This window comes from Pinus tabuliformis, chromosome 5_1 (genome assembly GCF_031772625.1).
Source record: "Pinus tabuliformis cultivar Carrire ecotype Pingquan chromosome 5_1, CPIR1, whole genome shotgun sequence".
NCBI classification, from domain to species: Eukaryota; Viridiplantae; Streptophyta; class Pinopsida; order Pinales; family Pinaceae; genus Pinus; species Pinus tabuliformis.
Window position 1 is genome coordinate 608,681,914 of NC_142305.1, and position 21,071 is coordinate 608,702,984.

A 21,071-nucleotide genomic window follows, 5' to 3' on the forward strand; every position below is an offset into this window, starting at 1 on the left:
AAGACCTTAAGGGCATGTTACACCTTGTATAAATATGTACTAAAGTCAAAGGGAGAACCTCCAAGAAAAGGCAAGTCTCCTCCTATGCTAAAGAAGCTCCTTCAAGCATGCAACTTCACCAAAGAACCATCTGAAGTCTACTCTTCAAGTTGGCCTACAATCAGTCAATTAAGTCAACCTAAAAGGAGGGACAATCCTCTATTTATAGAGGTTGTCCAATCCAAATAGAATGCACTACTTGAGCTCTGAAATCCGTAAGAAAAAGAGGAAAAGAAGATCGAAGAAAGCCAAGGGAAAAGGTCTACTAGGGCGGTGAGGTAAGGAGGAAGAACAACGAAGTCTGAGGGATTGTTTTCTAGGGTATACACAGTCACACATGCGAGAAAATGAGGGATAGTCTATGGCTATATCAGCAGTAAGATCAAATTGTATATTTCTCTTTATTTGGGGCTAAAAATAGACCTACAAGGCCTCCTACTCTAGTGTGGAAGAAAGACACTCAAGCAAAGGAGAGAAGAGCATATAACACCTAGTAATCCTCCCACACGTGCAACAAAGTAGGGCAATAGAACAATAACATTGTCATACACTTATATCTCAATAAGGATCTCGATTGGTCAACATTGAAGTCTACTTGTGCAAGGGATAGAAGAGGAACACCTCATGTAGAAGACTCGCTCAAAGAAGGTCTATCTCTAAACAAGATTCATAGTAAGAGAACGAAGTTCTAGAAGAAGGAGTATGAAGTGCCGGAAGAAGTATCAGGGAATAAGGTGCAGAAAGAAGGAAGGACTTGACTTGTGCTTGGAGGATCTCTTAGTCAAGGGTCTAGGGTTTGGCATTGATCAATAGAAGCTTCAATAAGAAAAATTCACTAAAGGGTTTTCCTCTCAAGAGAAGAGAGGTTTTGGCCGTGGCCCTAGCGGAGAGCCAACATCTTGTGTTCTTGTTCTTATGTTTTGGTAGCAGTTTGATGAAGTACACACACATGCATTAATAATAAGAAGAAGAATATTAAGCTAACTATAAAAAGTAAAAAGACTCCACAAATTATTGTCAAGTAACGAAGAATCACACTACACTACTTTACCCTGGATTCTTCAACATGGTATCAGAGCTAAGGTGACACATCAAGGAAATGGCAACTCAAGAACACTCATCAAGGAGAAGCATCTACAAAGTTGAAGCATCAAGCCTAGAAGTATCAATCACTTCAAGGACAAGAAGGGTATACAATCCATCATTCATCGAGATGGTATACAAAGCTAGAAGAAGAGCCTTACATAAAGGCACCTACAAAGAAGAGCAGATTGAAGCATGACCTACATCAAGCTACAAGTCTTCAAGCAAATATCATCATCAAGCAAGTCCATTTGGAGAAGGCAACTTGAAGAACATCAAGATCCAAGGAAGACAAGCCATCAAGTCTTCAAGGAGGTAGAAAATCCATTACATCTCAAAATATATCAAGTAAGTACATGTCCCCTTCTAAATATACATCAATATATTTTTGCAAGGAAAACAATAAATTAGTAGGTGCCAATAACTTTCTTGCATGGAAGAAGAGGATTGATCTACTACTCGAGGAGAATGAACTCCTAGAGCATGTCAAAGGGAATATCATTATCCCTTATAAGGAACAAACTCAAGCCTTATCCAAGTACAATAAGGATGAGACAAGAGCTCAAAGGATTTTGATAGAATCAATCAAAGACTCTCTCATTCCTTATGTCTCCAAATTTGAGACATCGAAAGAAATTTGTGATAAGCTAGTAGAGCTATTCTCGGTATATACAACCGGAGAAGTAATATCTATAAGAAATGAATTACACAAGATGAAGATAACAGAGGAAGGAATAGCTCCCTACTTCATGAAAATATTTGAAATGAGAGATCAACTTCAAGAGCTTGGGGAAGTCATGTCTAACAGAGAGATGACAATTGTAGTACTCAATGCTCTACCTGAGGATTGGGGCAACTTCACATCAAGAATATATGCCAAAAAGGAAGCAAGAACCCTCAGTGAAATGTGGTATTTATGCAGAACAGAGGAAACTAGACTTAAGGCAAAAGAAGATGTGGGATCAAAGGAGCAATCATTTGCTACCATGGCCAAAAGAAAGGGTAATTTTGACAAGTTTGGTCCACGAAGAACAAACAACAAAGACATGTCCAAAATCCAATGTTTTGGATGCCAAGAATATGGACACTACAAAAGGAATTGTCCTAATCTTAAGAAGGACAACAACAACAAAAGGAAGAGGGAAGAAGATCATTTAACTCAAGAAATGAAAGAAGAAGGAAAGAAGCAAAAGAAGCAAGATCCTTCGGATCTCTACTATGACTAGGTCAAACTCTTTACTTCTAGACTTATTTCAAAGTTTTGAGTAGGATAGGAGCATGTAGGAATAAATTAAAATTGCACGACTAGTAACATCCTCTAGAATCTAGCAACATGATGTACATAGAGTTCTAGATACTCATGAAGATGTAGCATTTATGATAAGAACAAAAATGCATGAGTAGAAATATCTTCTAGAATATAGGATCATGGTAGATATAGCTCAAGATATTCATGAAGAAGAATCATACCTAATATAGGACCTCATCCACGATGAAAGAAAAATTGATCATGATTAAGAATCTTAGAAGACCTCCATCATCAAAGGAAAAGAAACATTTGCAAGGCAAGGATCTTTAAGATCCCATGATGGAATCTTCAAAAGAAGGTTCATGAACCAAGACAAATGTCTCATTGGGAATCCCATTCATGGGATTCAATAAAAATATGATATGCAGGCAAGCAAAGATGAAGCAAGGAGGGCCACACAAAAGGATGATCAAAGGAGAATCAAGATGAGGTATGCATGCATCAAAGTTTAGTCATGTTATCATTTGTATATTATTGAGTCATGGGAATAGTTCTATAACATGATCAAGTATGAAAGAATCTCTTTCACTAAGGACATGCTCGAAGGCATGTACTACAATGATGTGAAGGTCAACAAAAGAATACACTCACATAGGGGGTGTAAAATTGCTGACTAAGAAGCAAGAATAAATGATGACACGTCCAGAAAGCAAGCAATGAAGGAATGATCTCACAAGAAGCATTAGATGATTGACCTATCTATCTGAGAAGAAGAAAGTGAAGAAAGAGATCAAGCATGTGTAAGAACACCATGATCCCTGAGAATCACTATCTGAAAAGATACTTTGAAGATATCTCCCGAAAGAAGGCAAGACAACTCTGATAAAGGAAGAAAGAGCCCTTAACACCTATGAAGGCCTTAGAGATATAAAATATGCAGATAACTGATTCTACTCTACGAAAATGTCGTGATTAAGAAACCATCCAACACAAAACAATGTTGAAGCAATATTGGGATGAAGTCATGATGGCTACTCGGTCGAAGCATGTAAACAAGCAAGTACAACCAAGCATCCATGAGAAGAATATTCCAAACCATGGATAAGATGACAAAGGAGTATCCAAGATGACAAGAAAACCCGATGTATGACATGAAATCCACTTTCCTCGAAGGAATCAATGACATGAAAAACCAGGGAGGAAAGTGATCGACGGATGGTGCCCTACCTAGAAGAAGTTCGAACAAAGACTTCATGACATCAAGAAAGAAAGGAGATCAAGAAACTGAAGGACCCACAAAGAAGAAGCTGTTGATGAAGGAAAGAGTCCCCAGTTAAGAGGGAGCTCTGACATAGCCTTGATCAAGAGGGAGTTTTGGATCACCCCTGATTACAAAGGAGTGACAATTATGTTTTCCATTTCATGGGTCATGCAATAGACTAGGACTAACTGTTGTAAGTCTATATGAAGGCCATGAATGGAAATGTTGACATGAGATATACACAATATTCTTGCCTTCACTTGGGAAGAAAGAATGGGAGGATTGGGTAATCATCTAGCATCCGATACTCTTTGAGGATGTGTAGGGCATCCAAGACAAGAGTAGACAAGAGGATCGATATTCTTTGAGGGTTGGGAACCCAAGATAAGAATAGTCCTAGAAGGTGATACTTGGAGAACACCCGATGGGTATGTACCTTGAGAGACAATGATGAAGGTGTCTATAAATCATTGGTCTCGCTAGCATTGTAGCTCATGGTCTCGTAAAGAGATGGAGCTGTTAGTCAAGGCTTTTCACTATGACAATGTTGATGGATATGATACCATAACAGATGGATTGCTAATCCGGTTTCTCTTATGTGAATTCTTCAAGATTGATAATAGCCATACAACTTGAAATTTTGTATGAATACCTCCCTAGTTAAGAGGAAGTGTTGAAGGAAATGTAACTAGGTTCAGTCTTCATAAATGTACTTTTGATATTTGTATTTAATCAAGAAAATAAATATTATTTTTATAATATATGTCAATGAGTTTCTTGCTCATTGAAATAGGTCTAACACTATTTAAAGTGCTATAGGTGAGTCAAATAGTCAAAAGAAAAATGTTGAAGACCTTAAGGGCATGTTACACCTTGTATAAATATGTACTAATGTCAAATAGAGAGCCTCCACGCAAAGCCAAGTCTCCTCCTATGCTAAAGAATCTCCTTCAAGCATGCAACTTCACCAAAGAACCATCCAAAGTCTACTCTTCAAGTCGACCTACAAGCAGTCAATTAAGTCGGCCTAAAAGGAGGGATAGTCCTCTATTTATAGAGGTTGTTCACTCCAAATAGAATGCAGTACTTGAGCTCTGAAATCCGCAAGAAAAAAGGACAAGCAGATCAAAGAAAGCCAAGGGAAGAGACCTATTAGGGCAGCGAGGTAAGGGGGAAGAACAATGAAGTCCGAAGGACTGTTTTCTAGGGTATACACAGTCACATGTGCGAGAAAAATGAGGGACAATGTGTGACTATATCAGCAATAAGATCACAGTTGTATATTTCTCTTTGTTTGGGGCTAAAACTAGGCCTACAAGGCCTCCTACTCCAACGTGGAAGAAAGACACTCAAGCGAAGGAGAGAAGAGCATATAACACCTAGTAATCCTCCCACACGTGCGAGAAACTAGGGCAACAGAACAACAACACTGTCATACACTTATATCTCAATAAGGATCTCGATTGGTCAACGTTGAAGTCTACTTGTGCAAGGGATAGAAGAGGAACACCTCACCTATAAGACTCACTCAAAGAAGGTCTATCTCTAGACAAGATTCATAGTAAGAGAACGAAGTGCCGGAAGAAGGAGGACGAAGTGCTGGAGAACAAAGTGCTGGAAGAAGTATTGGGGAATAAGGTGTCGAAAGAAGGAAGGAATTGAATTGTGCTTGGAGGATCTCTTAGTCAGGGGTCTAGGGTTTGGCATTGATCAATAGAAGCTCCAATAAGAGGAATTCACTATAGGGTTTTCCTCTCAAGAGAAGAGAGGTTTTGGCCTTGGCCCTGGCAGAGAGCCAACATCTTGTGTTCTTGTTCTTATTTTTTGGTAGCAGTTTGATGAAGTACACACACATACATTAATAATAATAATAATAAGAAGATTAAGCTAACTAGAAAAAGTAAAAAGACTCCACAAATTGTTATCAAGTAGCGAAGAATCACACTACACTACTTTGCCCTAGATTCTTCAACATGTTGGACTCCTCTATGTTATACTTTTGTTGTTGTAACATTCTTCATTAATAAATTTTAGGCACCCACCTTGGGTGCCTCCCTCAATTATGGTGTGTTGTGGTCTCTTTATGTTGAATTTTATTTGTTTGCAATGTTTTGATTGGCAACATGTTAAGGTTTTTGGTTAAGAGTGACATAAGTATTGCTAGTAAGATCATGATTGGAGACAAGTCTAAGAGTTAGAGACAGTTGCAATTCTAAAAAATGTAGCTTGGGGTGTAGTTATGAGCATAGCCTAAGATAAGAGTTGTAGTCTGGTTGTAGTAGGCACAAAATAATTACACTAGAAAAATGATTACCAACTATGAAAACCAACAATATTTTATATTATATGCACAAACATACACAACATTTGTTTCAACCTTCTCATAAATTGCACCAAAATATATCCATCTACAAAAGACACGTGCATATAGTTTCTATTGCTAACTTTCCTAAACCATTTAGATATTTGATGCACAAGAGAAACAACAATTGGATAGAATAACATATGTATCAATGCATAGTGCAAAATTTTGAGTCTATTCATTTATGATCCTTTGAGAATTTCCACAGGAATAACCTTTGTCTTCAATATTGTCATTAGCAAGGCATCATAAAATGAAAGTTTCATTTTTTATTGTTTCAATCTATTGAATAAAATATATTCAAAATGGAATTCTAGACCTTGAGAATGAATCCAAGGGTGTAAATGATTGTCAAATTGGGATAGTATGCATACTTTCCATACATCACAATAGGTTGTGTAGAGACTGCAACTCATATTTTCTTTAAGTACTCCTATGTTTTGATTTTGATGGTAGGAACAATAGTAGAAGACAATGTAGTTGGAGCTTCATAGTCAATATAATCCTCATATTGAAAACAAACGTGAATCCATGAAAAATGAGGCAGATATATAAAGCTAATTTTGAACATAAAATTTCCAAGTAAAGAGTGACACAAAGCACTTATGCATCTAAACATTTTTGCCAGTACATGGGGCTATTTAAGGAGGGAAAAGCGTCTAATAGAGAATTAAGAGCAAAAGTAGAGCAACTCTGCATAAAAAATAAAATAAAATAAAATAAAATCTTACACCCTAAACCTACAAAAATATCTCAATCAATAAATACATTTATAACTTGTTAATACACCATTTATCCATAAAGACGCTTGAAATACTAAATCAAATGCAACTAAAACTTGATTGAAGTTAGAGCCCAAAGCCCAATATGAAGCTTTAAATTGAAGATACAAAGTTCAAAGTTCAAATCCATATGGGCCTAACCCAACTATTGGAAGATTGACCTATTTCTTATTAACATAATAACCCCCCCTCCCAAGGCCATTTATTAATTTATGACCATTTTGACCAAACCTTAATTTATTCTACCTAATCTAATTATTTGACAATTCCATTAATTGTACTCTTATAATTTGTTCTTATTTGACTTTTTCCTCCCTATAATTAATAATTATTAAAAATATATTCTTCAACGTATATAATCGTTCAAAATTCCCTTCCATCTCCTAATGGTTAGATTCTTCATCTATTTAATTGTGGTCTAGCACTCTTCGTATCTACAACAAAACTTTTTGTCCCCGAAGAAGGGTGAAATGTTCACTCAAAACATCAGACACCTTAACGATACTACACATTATTCTATAAGCAACCCACATTAGTGTACCTCAAACCAATAACGGGGATCTAGAGCCAATGGATCATGCACCATTTGTAGCATCAAAGGCCTTCTTGTTCCTATTTTGACTCTTCTAACATTGAATCTAAAGCCCTATGGAGCTTCTAGTAGAGATTTTTTTTTCCTTAAGTTTGATCTGTAAACTGTTGTGGATATTCCATTGGACAATTGTCACAACAAATGTACTAAAATATATTAGAAAACCTGAAATCTACACTATGAGGGTTTATTTCTTCTTAGATTTATGTATTTGTTAATTATAATTTATTGCATGTCCATAAAAATTATAATTATGCACAAAATAGAGAACATTGAAATAAAACTACACAGGTTATAACTTGGGAAACCCTTTTGGGAGAAAATCTAACTGGAAGTTGAGGGTGCTCTACTCTTTCTCTTTAAATGGAAAAGGAAGGCAAGTACAAAGAAGTGAGTTGTTTTGTGGTTCGTGGGCTACTACAATGCACAAGTCATCTATGTTTGCTCTCTCCCTACCCACTCAACACTACTCTACTCATTTATAGAACAAAATGTACTCAAATAGAATGACACAACTAGCCCCTTTTCCATGAATTATGGGGGCTAATGTGGCAACCTCTCAAATTATGGTGGTCAAAACAAGAAGGTCAGCTTCCCATTTGCATAACTTTTGCATATGGATTTCAATTGAGGTGATTCTTGCATTGTTGGAAAGGTCTTTGTGTATAGAATGGCACAAGAAGGTGCCACACTTAGGCGACAAAATTTCCTCCCAAAAATGCTTTTTTGATGCCTCAAACTGCTCTTGGAAGGTTTTAGACTCCAATTTGCCAAACTCGGTCCCGCTAGTAAAAATGGTCTTATGAGCTGATTCTTCTACTTTATCCACTTTGAAAGCATCAAGATGGGTGAAAAATAATACAATGATACAATCCGGATCAAAGTTAGTCATTGAGAGCAATGATACTAGGAATTGAGAGCTTCTCCTTAAAAGCCATAACACTAACTTACAACTAATTATAGCATTCAAAGTAGGATTGGACATCTAGCAATGCATAAGTGTCAATGTATTTACTATGCTGAGATTGAGATTGAGAGTAAAACCAAAATCCCTGTTCTCAACATTAGTTGAACTTTGTTGATGATGATGATGATGGTTAACGTCCACTGAGACCAAATTGGTCTATCGGACCTACAATTTTCTTAATTTTTACTTGTCTGGCTCCTCGTCTTTCTTGGCGAGATTGGTGTTGTAGCTTTCTTTCTTTTCTCTACGGTCTTCCAACTTTCTTTGTCTTGCATCTCCTTCATCTCTTCTGGTTCTTGGGACATTGGTGTCTTAGCTTCGCGATCTATAGTCGGAGAAGTTTGGTTTAGGAGATCTGCTTTGCTGTTAAATGAAGATTTACTTTCTGCGGTATTCAAATCCTCATAACTGTTGATTTGTTGGGGCGGGCTTTCTCCTTGATTGCTTTGAGAGTTGTTTCCTTCTTCCTTGATTTCTTGTGACTCAGAGTTTTCTCTAGAATATTCTTCTTTGATGACAGTGTAGTGTTCTTTTTGTGCTCCTTCCCACCATGTAGATCTGTGGTGGTTTTTTCTAGCAAAATTTTTCTCAGAGGCTTTTGGGCAATTTTTGGCTAGATGCCCCGTCTCAAAGCACGATCGACATCTGAAGAGGACACTTTCATAATCAAGCTTCTGGTTCCACACATAGTCTTTACTTGTTAGGTTTATTTCAGCTGGGAATCCGGCGCTGAAATCCATTTCCACACAGATGCGTGCATAGGTGGTTCTGGCATATTCCTCTGTTTCTGGGCACCTGCAGTAAAATTTCCCAATTGCATTTCCGATGGCTTTTAGCGAGGAGAGATTCCAGAGATGCAAGGGTAGGCTTGGCAATCTCACCCAAACTGGTGCTGAGGTTATCACTGCTGTAGAGGGATCGAATGATGGGTTCCATGGCTTCATGAATAGGCCTGATTTTTCCCAAAACCAAGGGCCAGAATCTAGAATACATTGTTATAGTTACCTTTAGTGTGAACCTCATCTTTTTGATCAACCAATAAATTAAATCTTTTAACTCAACTAAAAAATTGAAAAGATTAAAGCTTTTAAAATTGTGAAGAGATTAGAGCTTTTGATTAAAGAATTTCTAATTTTTAAATGAAATGGAGTTCATATACACATGCTCAAAAATCAAACTTTATCAAACTTAGTCGAGATTTTTAATAAATTCCCACATCCTATTTCACACCCAACTCACATAGAATATTTTATTCATAAATTCAAATATTAATGACCCAACTCACATAGAATATTTTATTCATAAATTCAAATATTAATGAAGTGTAGGTGAAATATTTCATAAATCAAAACCAAATAAATTTGACATGGCCAACTTCAATGGAAGTTTTGAATTTTGATTGGATAGAAGATAAAAAATTATCATTTTACACCTTCTACCAATTAATACCAAATACTTCTTATTAAGATATTTAAAAATTATTATCATTCAGTTTTTAATGTTAAACCGCTAAACCGTGGGTAGGATTAATTTTTTTTTAAACCCATATTTTTCCTCACTGTTAAACCCTGGGTAGGATTTTTTTTTTTAAACCCATATTTTTCCTCACAACCGAGTACTATATACTGTGAACAACGCCGGCAGAATCTGCGCACACAAGACACAATGAACAACGCCTACAAATTGATGAAGTGATATTATTTGACAGAAGAAGGTCGAGGTCGAGGTCGATGTTTTGGACATTGCTGGTTTTCGCGATGAGAAGTCCGGGCCTCTGAAAGCTTCCTTCCTTCGAAGGCCTCTGAAAGCTTCCTTCGAAGCCGATTCCATTGTTGTATGTATCTCCATTTCCCTTTTCAAATTTTCCAACCAATTTACTCTCCGTAGTTTCTTGCGGCATCACCTTAATAATTCCTGCAGAGATTGATTTAATTGCTGCTGGGACTTTTCCTTTCGCAGCACGGCATAAGAGAACTGATGATAGATTACCCGGAATGTATTTAATCAACTAGCTATATCTATTATATTGTGCTTTCACCACATTTGGAAAAAAAACATCCGTGAAAATCCTCACAAACTAATTAAAGCCCATAGCCTCTTTTTGTCCACCGTTAGATTCAAAACGCTGCTTTCGTGCTGAAACGGTTGAGTCTCTGACACTGTGGAAATGGATTATTTACAACCCATAGAAACATATTGCCCAAATGGTTGTAATGCGGTTTTGGGTTAACGGTTTAAGGTTTTGGATTCTAGGGAAGAAGTTCCTATGAGGGATTTTCTAATATGCACATCTGCTTTATTTGGGCGAGGATTCTAAGATGCAACCTAGCTTAGTTTGCTTTGATCTTTGCTTAATTTATCGTAAAGCCTCGATAAGGTCCTGATGCCTTATGTTTTTGTCAATTTATTTTTCAATTTGCTGCTTTCATTATCTTTTCCAAGTCACCGGTTATGCAGCGCTCCATGCTTTGGGATTTGAACTCTTGCAGGCCCCATGCAGCAATCCTACTTCAAATTTAGGGTTACGCCCTGGGGCCATGCCTGAAAATAAAAGCAAAAGTTCAGATTGAAATATTGTTTTCAGTAATTACAAGGTTATGATTACCATTAATAATGACACAAAATTTTACAGAATGGGCAGCCTGTTGGCTACTTAAAGGATTACTTGCAACCATGCAACCAACCATGGAGTACGCACATAACCAACCTTGACATTCACATATACATGTAAATAACCATGAAGGCAAGTAATTCACATGTAACATCCCATATTCAAAAGGAAATAACAGCACGTCCATAGCATCCATGAATAATATATAACTACTAGTAAATAATTTACAACCTGTGAAAATTTCATCTATCACGGCGACTGGAAATTATTTTTTCTAATTGTTAATTTGTTTAACAATTTATTTGCAGTTTGCTACAATAAACACCAAATAATTCACACTGTGATTTTCATAAATAAATTGTGGAAGAAAATAGTGTTGGAAATTGAGAAAATAAAAAATTATAGAACTATTTTTGGACAATTGTCTCCGAAAAAACGCAACTTGGGAAAACTGGTGCAACAAATGAGGGTTTTATTATTATGCAACAGTGAAATCTGAGTACAATCCATGGCTGCCCAACTAACAATCCAAACAACAAGAAAATATGGCCAAAATTATCTAAGGGAATTACCCTTCTTCCACAAGCAACCCCGACACAAATTTCCTTCATAAAACTTGTCCTCCTGAACCCTCTGTGTCACCCTCTGCGAAGTGCTTGCGCAAATCCTATGACGTCTAGCATTTGAACTGTCTCTGGTTAAGTCGTTTTGCCTGTCTCTGCTGAGGAAATCGCTTCTCCAACACTTTGGAACCTCTGTTCGGCCTCTGGATTTGAAAATGATTTTTCCTCTAGCTAAATCTAGTTGCTCTTCTGAAGCAATTGCGCAGTCCTCTACACTGCCTTAATGGGAATAACTTGGCCTCCTTGTCGTTGCCTCTCCGAATCTGGAAAACTTCATCTGGATCATTGTCTCTGCTTTGATCTCTGGCTTTGCAGCAACTGCTGCTGCTCTGGGAAATTGATCTGTGAAGGATATCGAACTGCACAAGTGTCTTCTCCATTACCACATCAATCCCGTCTTATATCTTCGTGTTGGGACTCCAACGGTCAAGATTAAATCTTAACCAATGGCTCAGATCATTTTTGGATCGATTCATGTGAGTTTCTAGACTATTCTCACCTTGACTTAATTAATTTTGATTAATTAACCAGTTTTCTTAAGTTTAGACTTAGGAAACATTAAAAAATAGGTTAATAATCTAATTAAGTCATATTTAGGTGGAATTTCCATAAACGATTTCTGGGTTTTGGAGATCTCATGTATTCTAGCCTCTCCACCAAATTTCGTGGCTAGAACACATCCGATGCTACAAAAACTAACACTCCCTCTTAACAAACACTGTGTTTTGTCTAGTGCTGCACATCCTGCTATAACACCTTGTCTATGTATCACCTCCTGTCACCCATGATGATGTCTGGCTGCTACCGCCCACCAATCACTGCGCAACTCTGATGCTGCTTTTGTGCTGCTGTTGACACTACCATACTGTTGCCAACTCTGCATCTGCACTGCAACTAACAATTTCAATTACTGCAACTGAGAAGCATCCAAAATACTGAACCATCTATGTTCAGTATGATGCATCTGTCTCTTGAATCTCTGACTACTACTAGCATCTGCACTGTCACTGAAGATTTTGTGTTGCTGCCAAATCTGCATTGAGCCACCTGCTCTGCTGTTAACACTGCACTGCGCTTCTCAACATCTCACTGCTACTAGTCTGCAACTGTCACTTTGGTACTGACTGCATCAACCGCCACTGATCCATCCTGCTACTGAATACTGTGGCCCCCCGTAGCCAGGTAATAATCCATGAGGTGTATTCCTCAAAGACTCTGCCCATCTTTGTATCTCTCTGGGGGTACAACACCAAATCACCTCACTTCACTCCTGTAGGTATATCTACGAACATCGCAAAATCTTCGTCCAACTTGGAGGACAACCTATCTATCTCAGCACGTGTTGCCGCCTGGTTCCACGTCTCGTGCTTGTCCTTCTTCCTGAGAGGACACTGGGTACTGTAGTGGCCAAACTCGCCACACATGAAGCACTTGACCTTAGATAGGTCCTTCTTCTTCTTCTGCTCCCCCTGCCCCTAACTGGGACCCTTCGATGCAAGGGCCACATTCTCCTCCTCCTTCACACTCTTTGATCCGCTGCTACTGCTGCCACTAATGGAGCTCTTTAATAGAGCTCACCTCAACTCCTCTTGCTGCAAATCAGCCTACATCCTGTCCCATCTTGGCAAAGTGTCTCTGCCCAATATACTTTGGACAAACACTTGCCAATCCTCCGAGACACTGTTTAGTGCCAATTATACTAGCTCTGATGGTTGAGGTGCTGCCCCAACAGTTGCAAGCTGATTTCGGACCTCCTGAATCTTGGTGACGAAGGGGTCTATGCCTTCTCCCTTCTGCATCCTTATGCATCTTAGCTTTTCTTCTAGGAACATCTTCTGTTACTCAAAAGTACCTTGATATAGCGTAGATAGAGCTACCCACATTTCTCTGGTTGTACTTTTGTGTGCCAAATGTGAGACTATATGATCTCAGACTCCATCCAAGATCAACTGCTTCGCCCTTGCCATCTCCTTCCTGTATTCTTTGAGTTGATCTGCATCCTAGGGAACTGCCACCACATTATCTATGTAGGCTTTCAGGCCATATTCATCTAGAAGGAAGGACATCCTATCCTTCCAAATGACATAGTTGGAAGCTCCATCCAACCTATCTTGATCTCTAAGCCCTGCTGTGGCCATCTTTGAATCTGTCGAAAAATCCTTCTTTCCCTTTGCTTGGCTGCTGCTCTGCTAGTCGCACTCCCTCCTGGAATGCGTAGATCTACCAACTGCTACTTCCAATCTACTTGGAAGAATCGAACTTCTGAAACTCGAAGAACCTTGAGAGAAATTTTCCCTCGTGTGTGCTTTTCTTTTCCACTCGACGCTCGTTTTGCTGCTGGAAAACCCTTTGCGGCCAACCAAGGAATATGCTCAGCAAAGTTCTGAGCTGTAGCCGCTCCCTCTGACTGCTGGAATCACTAACTCGGGCCACTCGACTTTTCTGCAACCTTGCAACTGAAAATCGAATTCCTGCCTCAATAATTCGGGCTGCCTGTCAATGAACTATGCAACCTCTAGGAATTTCGGCCTGCTGCTCCCTCTAAGCAACGAAATTCTTTCCTCCGCTTCTGAGCTTCTCGACTGATCACTCATGCTGTGATACCATGTGAAAGTTTCATCTATCACAGCATCTAGAAATTATTTTTTCTAATTGTTAATTTGTTTAAGAATTTATTTGCAGTTTGCTACGGTAAACACCAAATAATTAACACTGTGATTTTCACAAATAAACTGCGGAAGAAAATAGCGTTGGAAACTGAGAAAATTCTAGCACACTCACACAATAAAAATGACACAATTATTTTTGGACAATTGTCCTCGGAAAAACCCAACTTGGGAAAACCGGTGTAGCAGATGAGGGTTTTATTATTATGTAGCAATGAAATCTGAGTACAATCTATGGATGCCCAACTGACAATCCAAACAACAAGAAAATCTGGCCAAAATTACTTAAGGGAATTACCCTTCTTCTACAAGCAACCCCAACACAACTTTCCTTCAGAAAACTCAACCTCCTGGACCCTCCGCGTCAGCCTCTACGGAGTGCTTGCGCAGGCCCTATGATGTCTAGCCTTTGAGCTGCCTTTGATGAAGTTGTTCTGCCTGTCTCTACTAAGGAAATCGTTTCTCTGGTACTCTGGAACCTCTGTCCGACCTCTGGCACTGAAAGCGATTTTTCCTCCAGCTAAATCGAGTTGCTCTTCTGAAGCAATTGTGCAGTCCTCTACGTTACCTTGCTGGGAATAACTCGGCCTCCTTGCTGCTGCCTCTCTGGATCTGGAAAACTTCCTTCGGATAACTGTCTCTGCCCCTCATTGTCTCTGCTTCGATCTCTGACTCTTTGAAAACTGTTGCTGCTCTTTGGAAATCGATCTGCCAAGGAAATCGAACTGCACAAGTGTCTTCCCCATCACACATCGATCTCTTCTTGTATCTTCCTGTTGGGACTCCAATGACCAAGATTAAATCTTAATCGATGATTTAGATAATTTCTGGATCGATCCGTGTGAGTTTCTAGACTATTCTCACTTTGGCTTGATTAATTTTGATTAATTAACTACTTTTCCTAAGTTTAGACTTAGGAAACATTAAAAAAAGGTTAATAATCTAATTAATTCATCTTTAGGTGGAATTTCCAGAAACGATTTCTGGGTTTTGGAGATCTCATGTATTCTAGCCTCTCCACCAAATTTCGTGGCTAGAACACATCCGATGCTACAAAAACTAACACAAGCACATCCATGAGTAGAAACTTACATTCAAAAGTAAGATCCTCTATGTACAGGCAAGTTCAGATCTAGCTCAAGCCCTTCTATCTCATTTAGCGATGATACAAAAATAATGCTTCAATATCTTCTTAGAATATTCTGTCCTATGCCTAACACAGTTCGTGACTTTGCCCTTAAGATAGTTTGAAGATGACCACTATATAAACAATTATTTTGGGCTATTTTTGAAATAGTTGGTTTTAAAGGCAGATCTAATATTGACCCTATGGATGACATATCCATTGTTACTGTTTACCAAATTTTATACAATACTGGCATAAAAATCAAAATTTATTGCCTTTCAGATAGTAATAAAAAAGGGTTCTATATGCTACCAACTATGTCATCATTTGGAGTGTCTGTTTATGACCAGTAAGCAGAGAAAATGGGGATTCTCTCAAAATTTTGCTCTCTGTCATATTGATGATAACATCTTCCAGTATCTCAATAATCCCTTGGAGCATCTTCTATTGTTTGCACAAAATCGCCTAAGGTCTGGCTATTGCTTTGCTCATAAGATATAACTCATATTCTTTTTCCACTGGCTGCTTATGTACATTGTGTGTGCTCCAGAAAATGACCAATATCATTGCAACAAGCTGATAAGGGGATTGCCATTCTTCATTGTCAATGATCTAGTCATTGTTTGATATAGTCAGGGGAGCCTTACCTGTATCTCCACTTTCTGGCATGGAATAAGAAAGGGCAGTATAGGCCATTTGGTCTGTGATAACCTTCGTCTGCAAGTGAACTTGCCTCGTCAGTTCATTAATCTCTGCAAACTTCCTTTCGATTAGCTTCCCTGTCACAATCATTTTCTCTTCCATCTCTTCGAGTTTTCTTTAGCCTTGGGCCTTCATCCAATGTTATGCATGAAGTTTGCAATATCATTGTGCACTAACTCTAACATACACTGATAGACTCTTGAGGTTCATAAATAGCTTTTTGGTTGTTTCTTTCAGCCTCTCTCAATAGGCAATCATTATGTCCACGAGATAAAAGTCTACATCTACCATCGACTAATAAAGATGATGTCTTCCAACAAATTGGTCGGGATAGTGTTATTGGAACTGGATTAGAACTGGCGGAGGTGGCTTGTTCGACTTGTTTTTGCATCGTTCCAGTCTGGTTTAGTGTTTCGGACTAGTTAAGACTAGTTCCGTACCAAAGTGGCAGGTATTGTATTGGAATTGGCAAGTTTTATACAGAATTAGCCGGTTTGGTATGGCATTGTATGACATGTTGTTTTTTATTAATTATTTTTTTTGGTTTGTGACTAGAAGAATCGACAACTGGGCCAGTTTCGTACTTGTGTGACATAGGGTCAATTCCAACTGCTACCACTATAACTCCTAGATGTGTACGTATGCCCCTTTCGCAAATACGGGTCAGTCGAGGGGATTTTAACCTCGAATCTCTTGGTACATAACACTTCATTTTCACAGTGCTTGCTATCTAAGCTACCATCTGGGGGCTGCATCGTATGACATGGTTAATGACCATCAAATCTTAATCTTTTTTTATAAAAAAGAAAAGTTACTGAGAAGATTATCTAACCCTATGACCCTGCAAGACCTAACCCTAGTAATTAATGGAAATATTAAATTTTTAAAGTGAAAGTTGACATTTTCCTTATTTTTTATTTTGTAACCTTTTACTTTTGTTAAATTTGGCAACTAGGGCCAAACTCCACCTTGGACAACTCACACGATGCAGATTTTTTTATTTTGTAACCTTTTTCTTTTGTTAAATTTGGCAACTAGGGCCAAACTCCACCTTGGACAACTCATATGATGTAGCTGATATTTTTATTGGATTCCTCTCTTTGAGAGGTGTAGGATTGATCTAAAGATCATCTCATTTTGACATGTACAAATGGAATTATGAATTTATTTTGTTTATGGACAAATTGTCAAGGTCGGCCAACAAACTAATGTAGGCTTAGAAGCCCAACAATCACGTCTATTCATCCTCAATGTTTGCATATAAATAGAAGGTGCCTTTGCCTCATTTGGACATCACTCACCTTCTCACACATCTCTCTCTCCTCTTATGATTGGGTACGGATTTCAGGACAACCTCTCTCCACACGTGCGAAGAAGAAGAACATTGTTTTCTGCATTGACCGAATTTCAGGGATAGTTTGACCAAGCATTGACTTTGTTTGACTGCGGATTTGTGGGATTCTTTTTGTTTGGGTAGGCCACATTTTTGGGCATAGAAATCGAGGCAGTTCGTACTATTTGACCAACGTTGACTACAAAAGGTTTGACTGTAGCGTTGACTTGCGTTGACCAAGTTTGACTGAGTATTTTCGGACTGTTTTGGGCTGATTTGATTTGCTGTTGGAGGTCGAGTTGACTGAGTTTGACTGAGCTGTTTTGGAGGTCAAAATCTACCTTGTTGACCAGCGTTGACTTTTTGGTTAGGGCTTTTTGTGGCTACTGTTTGATTGGACATAATTCACTTTGATTGGGCAAGTGAATATTGCATATTGTACTCTCTCTCTGCTAAAATTTTGAAGAATAATAAGAAGAATTGATCAAAGGGTTTCCCCACATTGGGGTTTGTCCCTGGCTGGCGCCATATCTTGTGTCCTCTTGTCTTGGCTTGTCTTCTACTGTTTTATTTATGTTCTATCTGCATTTACTGTCATGTTAATGTGATTGCTAATCTGGAAATTAATATTGGGTTAATAAGAAAATTGAATTAAATTGCTCTTAAGCATAGAACATACCATTGTTATCTAAAATTAACATGGTATCGGAGCTGAGGTGAAGACAAAGCCCAAGCAAGAGTGAAAAGAGCAATCACTGAGATTTGTTGGACAAAGACAAGAGTCAATGGCCTCCACATCCTACTTCAAATCTGATGACAAGCTCAATGATAAATCTGATTATCATGCATGGAAGATGTCTCTTGATTTGACTTTGGAAGAGTAGGATGTTATGGACTATGTGCAGGGAAAGATTTCTGAGCCTCCTTCAAATGCATCGGCTGCCACGAAGACAAAGTACAAGAAGGGTGAAGTCAAAGCAAAGAAGATCATTAGGGATTCTATTCATAAGCATTTGGTTGCATACATCTCCGATTTGAACACATCAGAGGAGATATATGACAGGTTGGTTGGCATGTTCAAAGCTAGCAATGCAAACCAAGTTCTCTTTCTCAAGAACAAATTGAAGGACACAAAGAAGGGAAGAGGAGAAGATATACAATCCTACTTCATGAGGATTACTGAGATAAAAAATGATCTTCTTTCAGTTGGAGAAGCTATTGCTGATAGGGAGTTACTCTTATTGCCCTTGGAGGACGCCCTCGTGAATGGCATGTGTTCAACACTACTATTCTTAACAACGACAGGATTCCAAGTTTTGAAGAATTGCTGACTAGATGTTCTCAAGAAGAAACAAGGATGATGGAACTAGATATGCCTTCAAATATCACACTTTGACCCCTTATTCCATATAGTACTTTCCCTCTATAGCTCCGATCAATTTCCAAGCTCATTGATTGAAGTTGTCCTTCATTAGCCCCGAGCTCTTCATTAACTATTGCAGAATCCATTCGCAGACCATAGCCCCTTGCTACCCATGCCATAAACCGTCAAGTTGAGGGTTGATCGGCATCCTGTCAGTGACCATTTGGGAATGATTGGCAATCGGCTCTGAACCCTCTGGCAGTGCCTCACCCCTAGATAAGATGGGGCCCGTACCTTCCTGTGTTGGGTGATGTGGCATGTGGTGATATGATGGGCAATGGGGGTATGATCAACTCTCAGCTGACTGGCGATGACCGTGTGAGAGTCCGAACGAAGCTGAAGGAAGCCCTCGAAGAAGGAGGACGCCGAGAGAATATCACTCAAGTAAGGCCCATCATGCATGCATGAATGAACGCCCGAAGCAACGCTCATGCTAAAAAGAAGAACAATGCAGGTTCAAAGAAGCAATGTCAAGGAAGTCCGGGTTTCAAAGATGGAAGGAGGGGAAGATGCTTCATTTGCAACAAGTTTGGCCACTATGCTAGGGAGTGTCCTAATAGATGGGATACACCTCATGATGGTGATAACCACAACAACAACAATTTCAGGGGCAACAACAATAAAAGGAATGGCAGATTCAACAACAAAGGAAAAAGGAATGCTCCCGCTCCTTAACAAGGAAATGGCCGCCCTCCCAAGAGATCAAGAAACACCAAGTTTAATGAATCTAATGTTGTTGATAACAAGCAAAAATAATTTTATCTTATATCTGCCCTCTCTACTGCCTCTCCTCCGGACACCTTGGGAAATTGGTTGATTGATAGTGGTGCCTCAAGGCACTTCATTGGTTATAAGGAAGCTCTTTCTAATCTGATTGAAAATGATACAAATTTGGAAATTATCCTTGGAGACAATGCCACCTATCTCGTGAAGGGAGTTGGGAATGTTACTCTTCAATTGAATCAAGGTAACAACATTCATCTACAAAAAGTACTATATGTACCCGATCTAAAGAAGAACTTGGTATCTATCTCGGCGATGGAGGACAAAGGATTCAAGGTGGCATTCATCGATGGAAAGGTACGTGTGTGGAATAAAAATTTCAAAGATGTATTTACACTTGGATTCAGGGTTGATAGCCTATATCAAGTTGGAGGAAGTCCATTGGGAGCTATGTCTTGCGACACATCACTTCAATCTGAATTATGGCACCAAAGGTTTGCCCATCTACATTATAAGGCTCTACCTGATGTGAGGAAGATGGTGACAGGTATGCCCGAATTTAAAGTATAACATGAACGTGTTTGTCACGAGTGTGCCGAAGGAAAGCATACAAGGGGACCATTCCCCTCAAGTGATAGCAAGAGTACCGACATATTGCAATTGGTTCATTCTGATCTATCTGGTATAATGCCCGTGAACTCTTTGGGAGGATATTTATATTATGCTATCTTTATGGATGATTTCTCTCGTAAGACTTGGATATATTTCTTGAAGAAGAAGGACGAAGTATTCTCATGGTTCTGTTCTTTCAAAGCTTCATCGAAAATCAAATAGGGAAGAAGATCAAAACATTGAGGACCGATAATGGAACCGAATATGAATCAAATGAGTTCAATAACTATTGTAGAGTGTTAAAATTGGCAACTAGGTTCAAACTCCATGTGAGTCACCTTATTTATGGCAGCTGATATTTTTCTTGGATTCCTCTCTCCGAGAGGTGTAGGATTGATCTAAAGATCATCCAATTCCAACATGTATTTATGGAGATATGAATTTATTTGTAGTATTGACAATTTGCCAAGGTCGGCTAGCAAGCAAATTACCCCCAACTCAACCTCAACGTTGCATTTAAATAGAGGAGACCTCAAGTCATTTGAGGCACACAACATCTCATGATCTCTCTCCACTTGTTTGGGTTTGTCTTCTCTCAAGGAAGACGTAGTGGAAAGAGTCATCAAAGAGAGCCCTAGCGTAGATCTAGCCGCAGTCATGAAGGAGAAGAGGCCATGCCCTAGCCGCAGTCATGAAGAAGAGAGATCTAGCCGCAGTCTAAAGAAGCCTCTTATACGCAGCAAAAGGAGCCCTTAATCCGCAGTCAAGTGGAGACCTATCCGCTGTCAAGAGGAGCTCCAATACGCAACAAAAGGGAGCCCTAATTCGCTTTCAAAAGGAGGCCCTAATCCGTAGTCAAGAGGCCCTAGCCGCAGTCAAAAGGAAGGCCCTAAACTGCAGTCAAGAAGAGCCCTAAT

At 38.9% G+C, this 21,071-nt stretch overlaps 1 protein-coding gene across 1 annotated transcript in view; it reads left to right on the forward strand.

Annotated features, from left to right (window-relative positions):
• Positions 1–9,960: 9,960 nt before the first annotated feature.
• Positions 9,961–21,071, forward strand: part of LOC149166401 (complex 1 protein, LYR family protein) — a 36,949-nt gene continuing 25,838 nt past the window's right edge. The window contains exon 1 of the mRNA XM_089431337.1: positions 9,961–10,169. The gene's annotated coding sequence lies outside the window, so the exon portion shown is untranslated. The remainder of the gene's footprint in view (positions 10,170–21,071) is intronic.